The 12,541-nt window shown below is 46.1% G+C and overlaps 1 protein-coding gene across 4 annotated transcripts in view; it reads left to right on the top strand.

Moving 5' to 3' along the window:
* The window catches only part of LOC128693860 (adenomatous polyposis coli protein-like), a 551,448-nt gene that overhangs the window by 64,395 nt on the left and 474,512 nt on the right, over positions 1–12,541 (top strand). The window lies entirely within an intron of this gene.

Genomic DNA, 12,541 nt, shown 5'->3' with positions numbered 1-12,541 from the left:
ACTCCTTCCTGTGTGATGGAGGATGGCAGGGGAACAGAGCCAACTTTCGTTCCTACACTGTAAGTGTCATGTGACTTAAAATCAAAAGAAAGCTATTTTTCTAACTTTATCTAAATTCTCTTTCTTTACTTGCTGCTGTCTTCGTCTGTCTCTTCTGTGGAAAGTACAGCATAGGGCTTATATACTTATATACAGGAATTGTTAAATGTTGATGAAGATAGGGAAGCTGTGATTTCGTGTATAGGACAAGGAGGAATAACATCTTGTAGGAGTGATGAAGAGCCAGTTGTGAGTGTGGGGGAAGTTCGTGAGGCAGTAGGTAAAATGAATGGGGGTAAGGCAGCCGGGATTGATAGGATAAAGATAGAAATGTTAAAAGCAGGTGGGGATATAGTTTTGGAGTGGTTGGTGCAATTATTTAATAAATGTATGGAAGAGGGTAAGGTACCTAGGGATTGGCAGAGAGAATGCATAGTTCCTTTGTATAAAAGCAAAGGGGACAAAAGAGAGTGCAAAAATTATAGGGGGATAAGTCTGTTGAGTATACCTGGTAAAGTGTATGGTAGAGTTATTATTGAAAGAATTAAGAGTAAGACGGAGAATAGGATAGTGGATAGTGAGGCTCAAGTTAGAGTATGTAGGAAAGAGGGAAATTATTTCCCAGTAAAAGTAGGCCTTAGACAAGGATGTGTGATGTCACCGTGGTTGTTTAATATATTTATAGATGGGGTTGTAAGAGAAGTAAATGCGAGGGTCTTGGCAAGAGTCGTGGAGTTAAAAGATAAAGAATCACACACAAAGTGGGAGTTGTCACAGTTGCTCTTTGCTGATGACACTGTGCTCTTGGGAGATTCTGAAGAGAAGTTGCAGAGATTGGTGGATGAATTTGGTAGGGTGTGCAAAAGAAGAAAATTAAAAGTGAATACAGGAAAGAGTAAGGTTATGAGGATAAAAAGATTAGGTGATGAAAGATTGGATATCAGATTGGAGGGAGAGAGTATGGAGGAGGTGAATGTATTCAGATATTTGGGAGTGGACGTGTCAGCGGATGGGTCTATGAAAGATGAGGTGAATCATAGAATTGATGAGGGGAAAAGGGTGAGTGGTGGACTTAGGAGTCTGTGGAGACAAAGAACTTTGTCCTTGGAGGCAAAGAGGGGAATGTATGAGAGTATTGTTTCACCAACGCTCTTATATGGGTGTGAAGCATGGGTGATGAATGTTGCAGCGAGGAGAAGGCTGGAGGCAGTGGAAATGTCATGTCTGAGGGCAATGTGTAGTGTGAATATAATGCAGAGAATTCGTAGTTTGGAAGTTAGGAGGAGGTGCGGGATTACCAAAACTGTTGTCCAGAGGGCTGAGTGAGGAAGGGTTGTTGAGGTGGTTCGGACATGTGGAGAGAATGGAGCGAAACAGAATGACTTCAAGAATGTATCAGTCTGTAGTGGAAGGAAGGCGGGGTAGGGGTCGGCCTAGGAAAGGTTGGAGGGAGGGGGTAAAGGAGGTTTTGTGTGCGAGGGGCTTGGACTTCCAGCAGGCATGCGTGAGCGTGTTTGATAGGAGTGAATGGAGACAAATGGTTTTTAATACTTGACGTGCTGTTGGAGTGTGAACAAAGTAACATTTATGAAGGTATTCAGGGAAACCGGCAGGCCGGACTTGAGTCCTGGAGATGGGAAGTACAGTGCCTGCACTCTGAAGGAGGGGTGTTAATGTTGCAGTTTAAAAACTGTAGTGTAAAGTACCCTTCTGGCAAGACAGTGATGGAGTGAATGATGGTGAAAGTTTTTCTTTTTCGAGCCACCCTGCCTTGGTGGGAATCGGCCAGTGTGATAATAAATAATAATAAATAAGCCACTTCTACGACCCTATGGCGTACTTTCTACAAGATTGATGGACTGAGCACGTCGACTCCAGGCTGAGGGGCTCATTACCTGAAACTCCTCCTCTCCTTACACCCTTCTGATTTGTACTGGACTGATGTAGCTACTGTGTGGCGAAACTTTTCTTCAATGAAGATTACCATATGTTGCATAAGTGTCTCAGTCTTTAACTTGTCGGTTTTAAACCATTTATAACATCTGTCAGACACTGCAACATCATTATATCTTGATACAAATAATTCTTCAACCTTGTCCAACCTTTGGACGAAGACCTACTTCGACTAGTGGATGGTACCAAGATGACCCCGCCTCCTCCTGCTTCTGTCTCCTCTGTATTCTGCTTTTCTCTCTCCGTCATCCTAACCTGAGTCCCACTTTACACTTATTCATCTGTTTACCCTCTCTCTCTCCCACAGTTTTCCTCCTCCACTTTCCAGATACTTTTCTCCATTAGGGTTTATGTTACCCATCTACCTCACTTCCTGTTCTTTATCTTTGTGGCGTGCGTTCCTCTTTACGTTACTTTTGTATTTTTGGTCTTTCTACCTTTTGCTACGTCTCTCTCCATCTCTCTCCATCCTACACTCTGCTTTTCATCGTCTTCTGGGTAACTGTTTACAAGTCTGTGTATATGCATAAACTGATGAAAGTTGAGGAATTTAGGGTGAGAGGAAAGGGTTGTGGAGTGGGGAGTAGGTTGTTGTGGATTGAAGGATCAACAGAGAGGGGAAGGAGGCATAAGGGACTGTGGAGGAAATGATGGTAAAAAGGAAAAAGAGAGAAAGTGGATTTTTCTTTATTTAGCTAAATTGGATACATCAGCAGTGTGCTGTCCTTTTCTCTAAAATAGTTACATATAAGTTGTGTGCTGCTATCCTCTTGTGTATGGTAGTTACTAATCAGCAGTGTGCTGCTATCCTCTTGTGTATGGTAGTTACTAATCAGCAGTGTGCTGCTATCCTCTTGTGTATGGTAGTTACTAATCAGCAGTGTGCTGCTATCCTATTCTGTATGATAGTTACATAGTGTGAAGAAAAAGGTAGTTACGTTTCCCTTTTGTATTCCTGACAGATAATTGTGGGAGGGAGGGAAAAACGTTGTTTTGGAGGAAGTGAGAATCACAAAGTAGGTAGAGAGGGTCGTACTGCGAGGTTTACGACGCTAGGAGCACGGTAGATGTATGTATGTTTTTCCTGCACATCTTGTTTTACTTGAACAGTTGACTTTACAGACAGCAGAAGATTGTGCTAGGGAGAAACGAAGGAGGACTAGGCAAGTTGATGACAATCTCAGGAATTATAGCTCCTGGTCATGACTTAACTAATAACCAAAAGTTTTATTGATGCCTGGCTGCCTCTTAACATCTCGATTTTGACAGATCCCCGAATACAAAATATGTCATGTTCATAATTCTGCAGAGTCTCCTCTCTTCCTATGTTGTCAAGCGTCGCTTCCGGTGCCTGTCTCGTTGCTTAGCTTTGGATCTACTCTAGTTCTTAATGTTCTTAGTCAGAAGCGGGTCCTTTGCTGGCCCTGTTTACGCCAAGATGAGTCTAACATATGCCGGGTATGAAGCCCGGGATTTTTTCCTTGTTGAAGTTCCTTTTCCTATTGACTACTTATTGATAGTTCAAGTGAGTCCACACATTAGAGCCAGGACTTGACTCCTGGCAAGCACAGCACGTGAGCATACACACCACTGTGTGTGTGCGGGGGGGGGCATGTCTACCTGTCTCACGATTAACAGAGGAGGATCGAGCCTCTAGTGCACCTTGCCTTTAGTGGCCCACACGAGTTTAACATTTCACATAAAAATAACTCAAACCCTCTTGTGGTTTCAGGCGTCAGTAAAGTGTCGTGACCACTTTGCCAGGAGCAGTCATTATAACATAAAAAGACATTTAAAGTTTTCGTGGCCTCGCAGGTGTCTGTGTGCGTATGTGTTGTTAATTGTCTCATAAAGTTAGTTTTATGAATCGCTCTTCTAATATCTGCTGGCGTCTCCAAGCGTCTGTTGACCTCCGTGTGAAGTCTCCTGCCACGTTTCGCCAACCAGTGGCTGTTTCAGTTCACAGAGCTTATGAACTGGAGACATTTGAAGGTGAGGTAATCATTACCTCAGCCTTGAAAGAAGGCAACAACAAATACCGGTTAACCAGCCAACGCTAACAACGGCTGCGGCGGCGGCAGCGGTAGCAGCAGCAGCAACAGCAGCAACAGCAGCAACAGCAGCAACAGCAGCAGCAGCAGCAGCAGCAGCAGCAACAGCAGCAGCAGCAGCAGCAACAGCAGCAGCAGCAGCAGCAGCAGCAGCAACAGCAGCAACAGCAGCAGCAGCAGCAGCAGCAGCAGCAGCAGCAACAACAACAACAACAGCAGCAGCAGCAGCAGCAGCAACAACAACAACAACAACAACAACAACAGCAGCAGCAGCAGCAGCAGCAGCAACAACAACAACAACAACAACAACAACAACAACAACAACAACAACAACAACAACAACAACAACAACAACAACAACAACAACAACAACAACAACAGCAGCAGCAGCAGCAACAACAACAACAACAGCAGCAGCAGCAGCAGCAGCAGCAGCAACAGCAGCAGCAGCAACAGCAGCAGCAGCAGCAGCAGCAGCAGCAACAATAACAGCAGCAGCAACAACAAGAACAACAACATCAACAACTACAACAACAAGTACTGGTCAACCCTTACTAGAACGAAGACAGGTAACACCAATGCTACCAATAATAATAACAAACATTAACAACAAACAGCCAGCATCAAACAACAAAAGCAAAAAAATAAAGACAACAGCCAAACAGCCAGTCACCATTAACCCCCCCTCGCCCCATCACCATCCAGGATGACGTATAAAGATTGTGTCGTGTGTCTGGCGCCGCTAGACCTCCCTAGTTTCCTCTCCATCCCCCCTCGTTATTCTTCTTTATCTCCCTCTTTCCATTTTTCTATCTTTATCGACGTTCCTATTTGTTTCTCATTCTCCAGTTTCTTATTCATTTTATCACTAACATTTTCTTGTTTTCTGCATCTAAATTCCAGTATCATTTAATTTGCTTTATTTTTTTATTTCGTGATAACTTTTAAAGTCTTCCTATTTTTTCCCGTTTTATAATGATTGTATCCATAATGTTTGGCGTAGGGAAAGTTCCTATCGTTCATCCATCCTGGTCGCCTTTGTTTACAAGATAAATGTTTGGCTACTGGCAGCGCTCTAGTTGAGTTCCTTCGCTATAAAGTAAAAGTTGATACGTGAGTGTGACGGTGGTGCTAATGGTACATACACCAACTCTAATAACATTTACAAAGAGCGAAACGTGTGTAGTGTACTTTTTACGACACTTGTCGGTAAATCTTGCCATCCATCAGAAAGACAGTTGTTGGTGTTAGGTACAGTTTCTTGATGCGGGTCTTATTGACATGGCTTATTAGGAGGAATACTGCCCCGTTGCTTATTTGTATGAGCTGGTCAAATAATTGGCAGTAATTTGCTGTCTAATGCTCTCTCTTAGCTTCTAATAAACGGGAGAGAGAGAGACAGAGAAAAGAGTCGTAGGAAAGGAAGGTAAAGAGGGATATGGAGGCATTTGAAATTTTAAGCTTTGTATAAAAAAAATTGTAAGGAATACTGGAATGGGATACCAGGGATATCTACCTCTCGTCACAGGTATATCACAGTTATGCTTCCTGGTAGTCTTCCTGCGACCAAGCCACATCTGCATCAACTTTCCTTCAGAAAAAAAAAACATGTTTTGATCGTGATTCCCACGCGGACATTTTATGTGGCTTTATAAAGAACTTTATTTTATTTTCAGAGGGGAAAAAGTGAAAGGTTAACGCCACTGACATTATAATATTTTTATTTTTGCTTGAGTTGTTGTCTACCAAAGTTCGTGACTGCACTTTGCTGCTTCGTTATTGTCTTTTGTCTAGAGTTCAACATTGATTATTTACATCACATTTTAAACTCGATCATCATCATAACATTTAATCCTTAAAAGGTGTAAATGCGGAGGTCGCTCTTAATTGCATTTAAAATGTCTTATAAGTTCAACGTCACTATGTACAGCCAAATTATTAGCGTTGATCCCCGCAATACCTGCAGGGTATTGAGGGGATCGACGCCCCTGTGGCCCGGTCCACGACAAGTAGGCCTTGGTAGAAACAGACTATGGAACAGAATTCTTCTCCAGGCTGAGGGACTGACCACTTCAAAACTACGTCTTCAAGGGTGATGGACTGATTATATCGTCTTCGCATTTCTACTCCTACTAACTCTTATGTACTCGACGGAAGAAGCCTACTGTGTAGGCGATACCTAACTGTTGCATATATGTCTTATTAGCTTGTCGGTGTTGTATACCAAAGTTTTAATTTATTTCCTTAGATATGCTCGTGATTGGACAGCCATGGTGTTCCATGTCTTTCCCTTGCCTTCCTATTGTACATGTTCTCCGGGGAGGACTTCTGTTATCGTGGTGGTGATAAACCCATCTTGTTCTTCATCTCTGCGTATGGCAGGTTTCCCTGCCATACTGATGCAGTATGGCAGGGAAACCTGGCTAGCGTGGTTGCTGTCAGACTCAGAATTTGTTGTTCACTGCCACCGAAGAAAAAACTCGTTGCTCTGCTATTATTGCTCTGTAAAATAATATCATATATTTTCCTTGCAATAAATTCCATTGTTCTCGGTGGTCTGTCGCCTTGTCTGCACAGTTGACAGGAGAATTTCCGCTCTACTTCGAAAACTTGTTAATAAAAGGTGGTGGTGGTGGAGAGAGAGTGAGAGAGAGGACAACGAGAACCAAACTTTTATACCACAAGACGGGCAGAAAGCAGCAGCTTCACTCTGGGTGTACCCTTCTCCAGAGTATCACTTTATATGAGATCATTTATCCCCAGGATGACTCGAGTCTGGAACACGTTCGTACAGCATAATGATATCAACGAGATAGTTAATCAAATGAAAATGCTGACCCACAGATGGCTCCAACTTCATCCTGTTCCCTACTTGTGTGTTTCATAATAAAAATGCTTTCAAATGAGCTGATGTAGGTAACAGCTCTTAGCTTGTCATTAAAGTTAGGGATCCTTAACCTAACCTTGTCAAGCCCTGTGTAAAAAAAAAAAAAGAGGGAGAGAGAGGGGAGGGGAGGGGATTGGGCTTCTAACTGGAGTGACACGTGTCGGGCCTGCAGTAGCGTCACGATTTATGTGTCATGGCTTCCACCTTCACGCCGCTTTGTTTGGTTGGCTGTGTGTTTGGTGCAGCGGGGCGTACAGCGTGCAGCGCCATGTCTTGTACCGGTGTACATCACGTCCAGCGTCCAGCACCGTGTACCACACTAGCCAGTCTGTGCATCAAGTCCAGCGTCCAGCACTGTGTACCACACTAGCCAGTCTGTACATCACGTCCAGCGTCCAGCACCGTGTACCACACTAGCCAGTCTTAACATCACGTCCAGCGTCCAGCGCCGTGTACCACACTAGCCAGTCTGTACATCACGTCCAGCGTCCAGCACCGTGTACCACACTAGCCAGTCTGTATATCACGTCCAGCGTCCAGCACCGTGTACCACACTAGCCAGTCTGATCATCACGTCCAGCGTCCAGCACCGTGTACCACACTGGCCAGTCTGTACATCACGTCCAGCGTCCAGCACCGTGTACCACACTGGCCAGTCTGTACATCACGTCCAGCGTCCAGCACCACACTGGCCAGTCTGTACATCACGTCCAGCGTCCACCACCGTGTACCACACTAGCCAGTCTGTACATCACGTCCAGCGTCCAGCACCGTGTACCACACTGGCCAGTCTGTACATCACGTCCAGCGTCCAGCACCGTGTACCACACTAACCAGTCTGTGCATCACGTCCAGCGTCCAGCACCGTGTACCACACTGGCCAGTCTGTACATCACGTCCAGCGTCCAGCACCGTGTACCACACTAGCCAGTCTGTACATCACGTCCAGCGTCCAGCACCGTGTACCACACTGGCCAGTCTGTACATCACGTCCAGCGTCCAGCACCGTGTACCACACTAGCCAGTCTGTACATCACGTCCAGCGTCCAGCACCGTGTACCACACTAGCCAGTCTGCACATCACGTCCAGCGTCCAGCACCGTGTACCACACTAGCGAGTCTGTACATCACGTCCAGCGTCTAGCACCGTGTACCACACTAGCCAGTCTGTACATCACGTCCAGCGTCCAGCACAGTGTACCACACTAGCCAGTCTGTACACCACGTCCAGCGTCCAGCACCGTGTACCACACTAGCCAGTCTGTACATCACGTCCAGCACCGTGTACCACACTAGCCAGTCTGTACATCACGTCCAGCGTCCAGCACCGTGTACCACACTAGCCAGTCTGTACATCACGTCCAGCTCCGTGTACCACACTAGCCAGTCTGTACATCACGTCCAGCGTCCAGCACCGTGTACCACACTAGCGAGTCTGTACATCACGTCCAGCGTCTAGCACCGTGTACCACACTAGCCATCACGTCCAGCGTCCAGCACCGTGTACCACACTAGCCAGTCTGTACATCACGTCCAGCGTCCAGCACCGTGTACCACACTAGCCAGTCTGTGCATCACGTCCAGCGTCCAGCACCGTGTACCACACTAGCCAGTCTGTGCATCACGTCCAGGACCGTGTACCACACTAGCCAGTCTGTACATCACGTCCACCGTCGAGCACCGTGTACCACACTAGCCAGTCTGTACATCATGTCCAGCGTCCAGCACCGTGTACCACACTAGCCAGTCTGTGCATCACGTCCAGCGTCCAGCACCGTGTACCACACTAGCCAGTCTTAACATCACGTCCAGCGTCTAGCACCGTGTACCACACTAGCCAGTCTGTACATCACGTCCAGCGTCCAGCACCGTGTACCACACTAGCCAGTCTGTACATCACGTCCAGCGTCCAGCACCGTGTACCACACTAGCCAGTCTGTGCATCACGTCCAGCGTCCAGCACCGTGTACCACACTAGCCAGTCTGTGCATCACGTCCAGGACCGTGTACCACACTAGCCAGTCTGTACATCATGTCCAGCGTCCAGCACCGTGTACCACACTAGCCAGTCTGTGCATCACGTCCAGCGTCCAGCACCGTGTACCACACTAGCCAGTCTTAACATCACGTCCAGCGTCTAGCACCGTGTACCACACTAGCCAGTCTGTGCATCACGTCCAGGACCGTGTACCACACTAGCCAGTCTGTACATCACGTCCACCGTCGAGCACCGTGTACCACACTAGCCAGTCTGTACATCACGTCCAGCGTCCAGCACCGTGTACCACACTAGCCAGTCTGTGCATCACTTCCAGCGTCCAGCACCGTGTACCACACTAGCCAGTCTGTACATCACGTCCAGCGTCCAGCACCGTGTACCACACTAGCCAGTCTGTACATCACGTCCAGCGTCCAGCACCGTGTACCACACTAGCCAGTCTGTACATCACGTCCAGCGTCCAGCACCGTGTACCACACTAGCCAGTCTGTACATCATGTCCAGCGTCCAGCACCGTGTCCACACTAGCCAGTCTGTACATCACGTCCAGCGTCCAGCACCGTGTACCACACTAGCCAGTCTGTACATCACGTCCAGCGCACCTCCCCACAACCTCTCATTTACTGTTGCTGATGATGGCGGTGATGGTCGTCACACTGCTCTTTTTGCTGTTGATGCTCCTGTTGCTCATTTTCTTGCTGATCCTCCTCCTATTGCTCTCTCTGCTATTGCTGTTGTTGCTTCTACCGCTCTTTTTGCTGCTGCTGCTGTTGCTCCTTCGGTTGTTCTTGCTGTTGATTCTCATCTTCCTCTTACACCTCTCATTGCTGCTTCTGTTGTCTTTTCCTAGTGTTCCTTCTACTACTGTTACTGCTACTGTTCTTCTTGCTGCTGTTACTGTTTTTGCCGCTGCTGCTACTGTTCTTGCCGCTGCTGCTGCTACTGTTCTTGCCGCTGCTGCTGCTACTGTTCTTGCCGCTGCTGCTGCTGCTACTGTTCTTGCCGCTGCTGCTGCTGCTGCTGCTACTGTTCTTGCCGCTGCTGCTGCTGCTACTGTTCTTGCCGCTGCTGCTGCTGCTGCTACTGTTCTTGCCGCTGCTGCTGCTGCTGCTACTGTTCTTGCCGCTGCTGCTGCTGCTACTGTTCTTGCCGCTGCTGCTGCTACTGTTCTTGCCGCTGCTGCTGCTGCTACTGTTCTTGCCGCTGCTGCTGCTGCTGCTGCTACTGTTCTTGCCGCTGCTGCTGCTGCTACTGTTCTTGCCGCTGCTGCTGCTGCTGCTACTGTTCTTGCCGCTGCTGCTGCTGCTGCTACTGTTCTTGCCGCTGCTGCTGCTGCTACTGCTTTTTGTTGCTGCTGCTGTTTTTGATGCGCCGGTTCGTGGTAGCAGTAGTCGTATTGATGCCGATGACACTTAACAACATGAACAGCAGTTCGTGTTCATTTATATATATATATATATATATATATATATATATATATATATATATATATATATATAATGATTGTACCACAGTTTGTTGCCGAATATTGTACTATAAAATTCATTAAGATAATTACATTTCTGATACATGTATTATACCGGAAATTAAAGAGTATTGGTTAACGTATTTTCATGCAGAAAAAAAACATAAATTATTGGCAGAAACTATATTATTTCAGTCCTCTGGGTAATTGAAAACAGAGAAAAAAGGTTGTTTTCATAATTGAAAAAGCTTTGCTTTTATTTGATGTATATCGTGTACATGAAATAACACTTGTCAAGAATATATGTTGCGGATATATTTTGGAATTTGTCGGGTGGGAGGAGGGGAGTCTGTCAGTTGCAGAGGTGGGGGTTTGGGGATTGTTTTGGGGAGGAGATGCGGTGGTGGTGGTGTGGTCAGTCCATGATGTGCTAATGTGGTGCTTTGGTGAGGTGAAGCGTGGTAATCACTTCTCGTTGGTTCATGCCTTGGCATGGTGAGTTCTCATTCGTTGATGGCTTGGTGAGCTGTCATTTGTCGATATCTTGGCTTGGTGAGCTCTCATTCGTTGATATCTTGGCTTGGTGAGCTCTCATTGTTTTGTAATTTGGTAGATAGTATATTGGTCTTTTGGAAAGGGGAGTTGGAAGGGCAGGGGGAAATTTAGGGGGTGCAATACAAGAATAAGATATGGTGAGAAGAGGAGAGGAATGTGAAGAATGAGGTGGTAGGGTGAGTAGAAGAGGAAGGGGATGGGGAGCATGAGGGATATAGTAGATCAGAGCAAGGCATTAGTGGGGAAGGGGGATGAGTAATTACCCTACAAACTTGATACAGTTTCCCCCTAATGGGTTGAATTTGTCAGGTGGTGAGCTGGACTGTGTTGGGGTGTTGGAGTACGGTGAAGTTAATCAGTGTTTGTGTTTAATAAACATTTAAATAAAAGCTCTGTAGCCATTACGTACAGTGTGTGTGCCTTTGTGGATACTAGTTACCTTGTGTGGGTTACGGTGGAGGAGAAGGTGGCTGGGCTAGACGACACGCAGACAGCCCAGTCAGTTATCTACTGCTGGAGACTGATCTGGTAACGTTGGGTCCTTTAGCATGCACCACACCGACTGAGTAACGCAGTTACAGCACCCAGCACGAGAGACGAGCCGTGTTTCAAACTTCGTGGTGATGTAGTTGTGGGACAGTGGTGGTGGGATGGAGAGAGGATGGATGAACAGCAGGAGGGAGGGAGAGATGAAAGGAGAGATGGGAAAGGAAAAGACAAGAGGGTTGGAAAGAAAGGAGAGCAGGGTTAGAGGGAAGGGGAGAGAGAAGGGGAGGAAAAGGAAAGGAAGGCGAGATTATTATTTTTATTATATTAAGAATTGGTGGAGGCATGATACTCTGTCTGCTAAATGCGAGATAATCGCATTACCTGACTATATTCACCCAATTGTCCATAAGGAAGATGAGAGGGAGTTGGGGCGCAGGATGGGAGCGTTGGGAGGAAAGTGGATGGATAGATTTACAAACATGAGATGAACATGTGTTTTCCTAATATTCTACTATGTTAGCTGTTGGAGTAAATATTCTTTGTTAGTGGATAAAGTAAATATATTGCCTTGTTAGCTGTGGGAGTAAATATTTATTGGATACACTATGTACCAATAACAGGTGGAGCTCTGTATACCACTAACACCTGGGAGTACACTCACTCTCTCTAGGAAGGCTCCTTCATGCTAGTGAAGTGCTCGTGATCTAGCAAGTTGAATCCTAGGAATTCATCAGTCTCCCGAAGATCAATTTTCCCCCTTCAGATTTCTAGGCTGGGAAAACGTGAAAAGTGCGCATAGCATTTCATGGGCGTTATACGAGCGTATGTATAACAGGTGTCAGCTGTGTATTACAAGCATCATGCAAGAGGGACCCGCTTTACAGCGCTTCGCTTTATGGGGTTTCTCTAATGCAGCGGTTTATAATTATACCCATTACCCATTCTTTATTTGTTCAGACTACCTACAATAAATATATTTATCATACACTATAAGCTAAGGACGAAAATATTTTAAGGTAAATATTGTGTGTGCTGTTTATGCATTCTTAGGCCTAACTCTATTATTCACATAATATATGATAGTGTAAACATGTGATCAGGCT

Source organism: Cherax quadricarinatus, chromosome 33 (genome assembly GCF_038502225.1).
Source record: "Cherax quadricarinatus isolate ZL_2023a chromosome 33, ASM3850222v1, whole genome shotgun sequence".
NCBI lineage: Eukaryota > Metazoa > Arthropoda > Malacostraca > Decapoda > Parastacidae > Cherax > Cherax quadricarinatus.
Note: the sequence above shows the minus strand (reverse complement) of the source record. Positions and strands in the feature narration are given on the sequence as shown.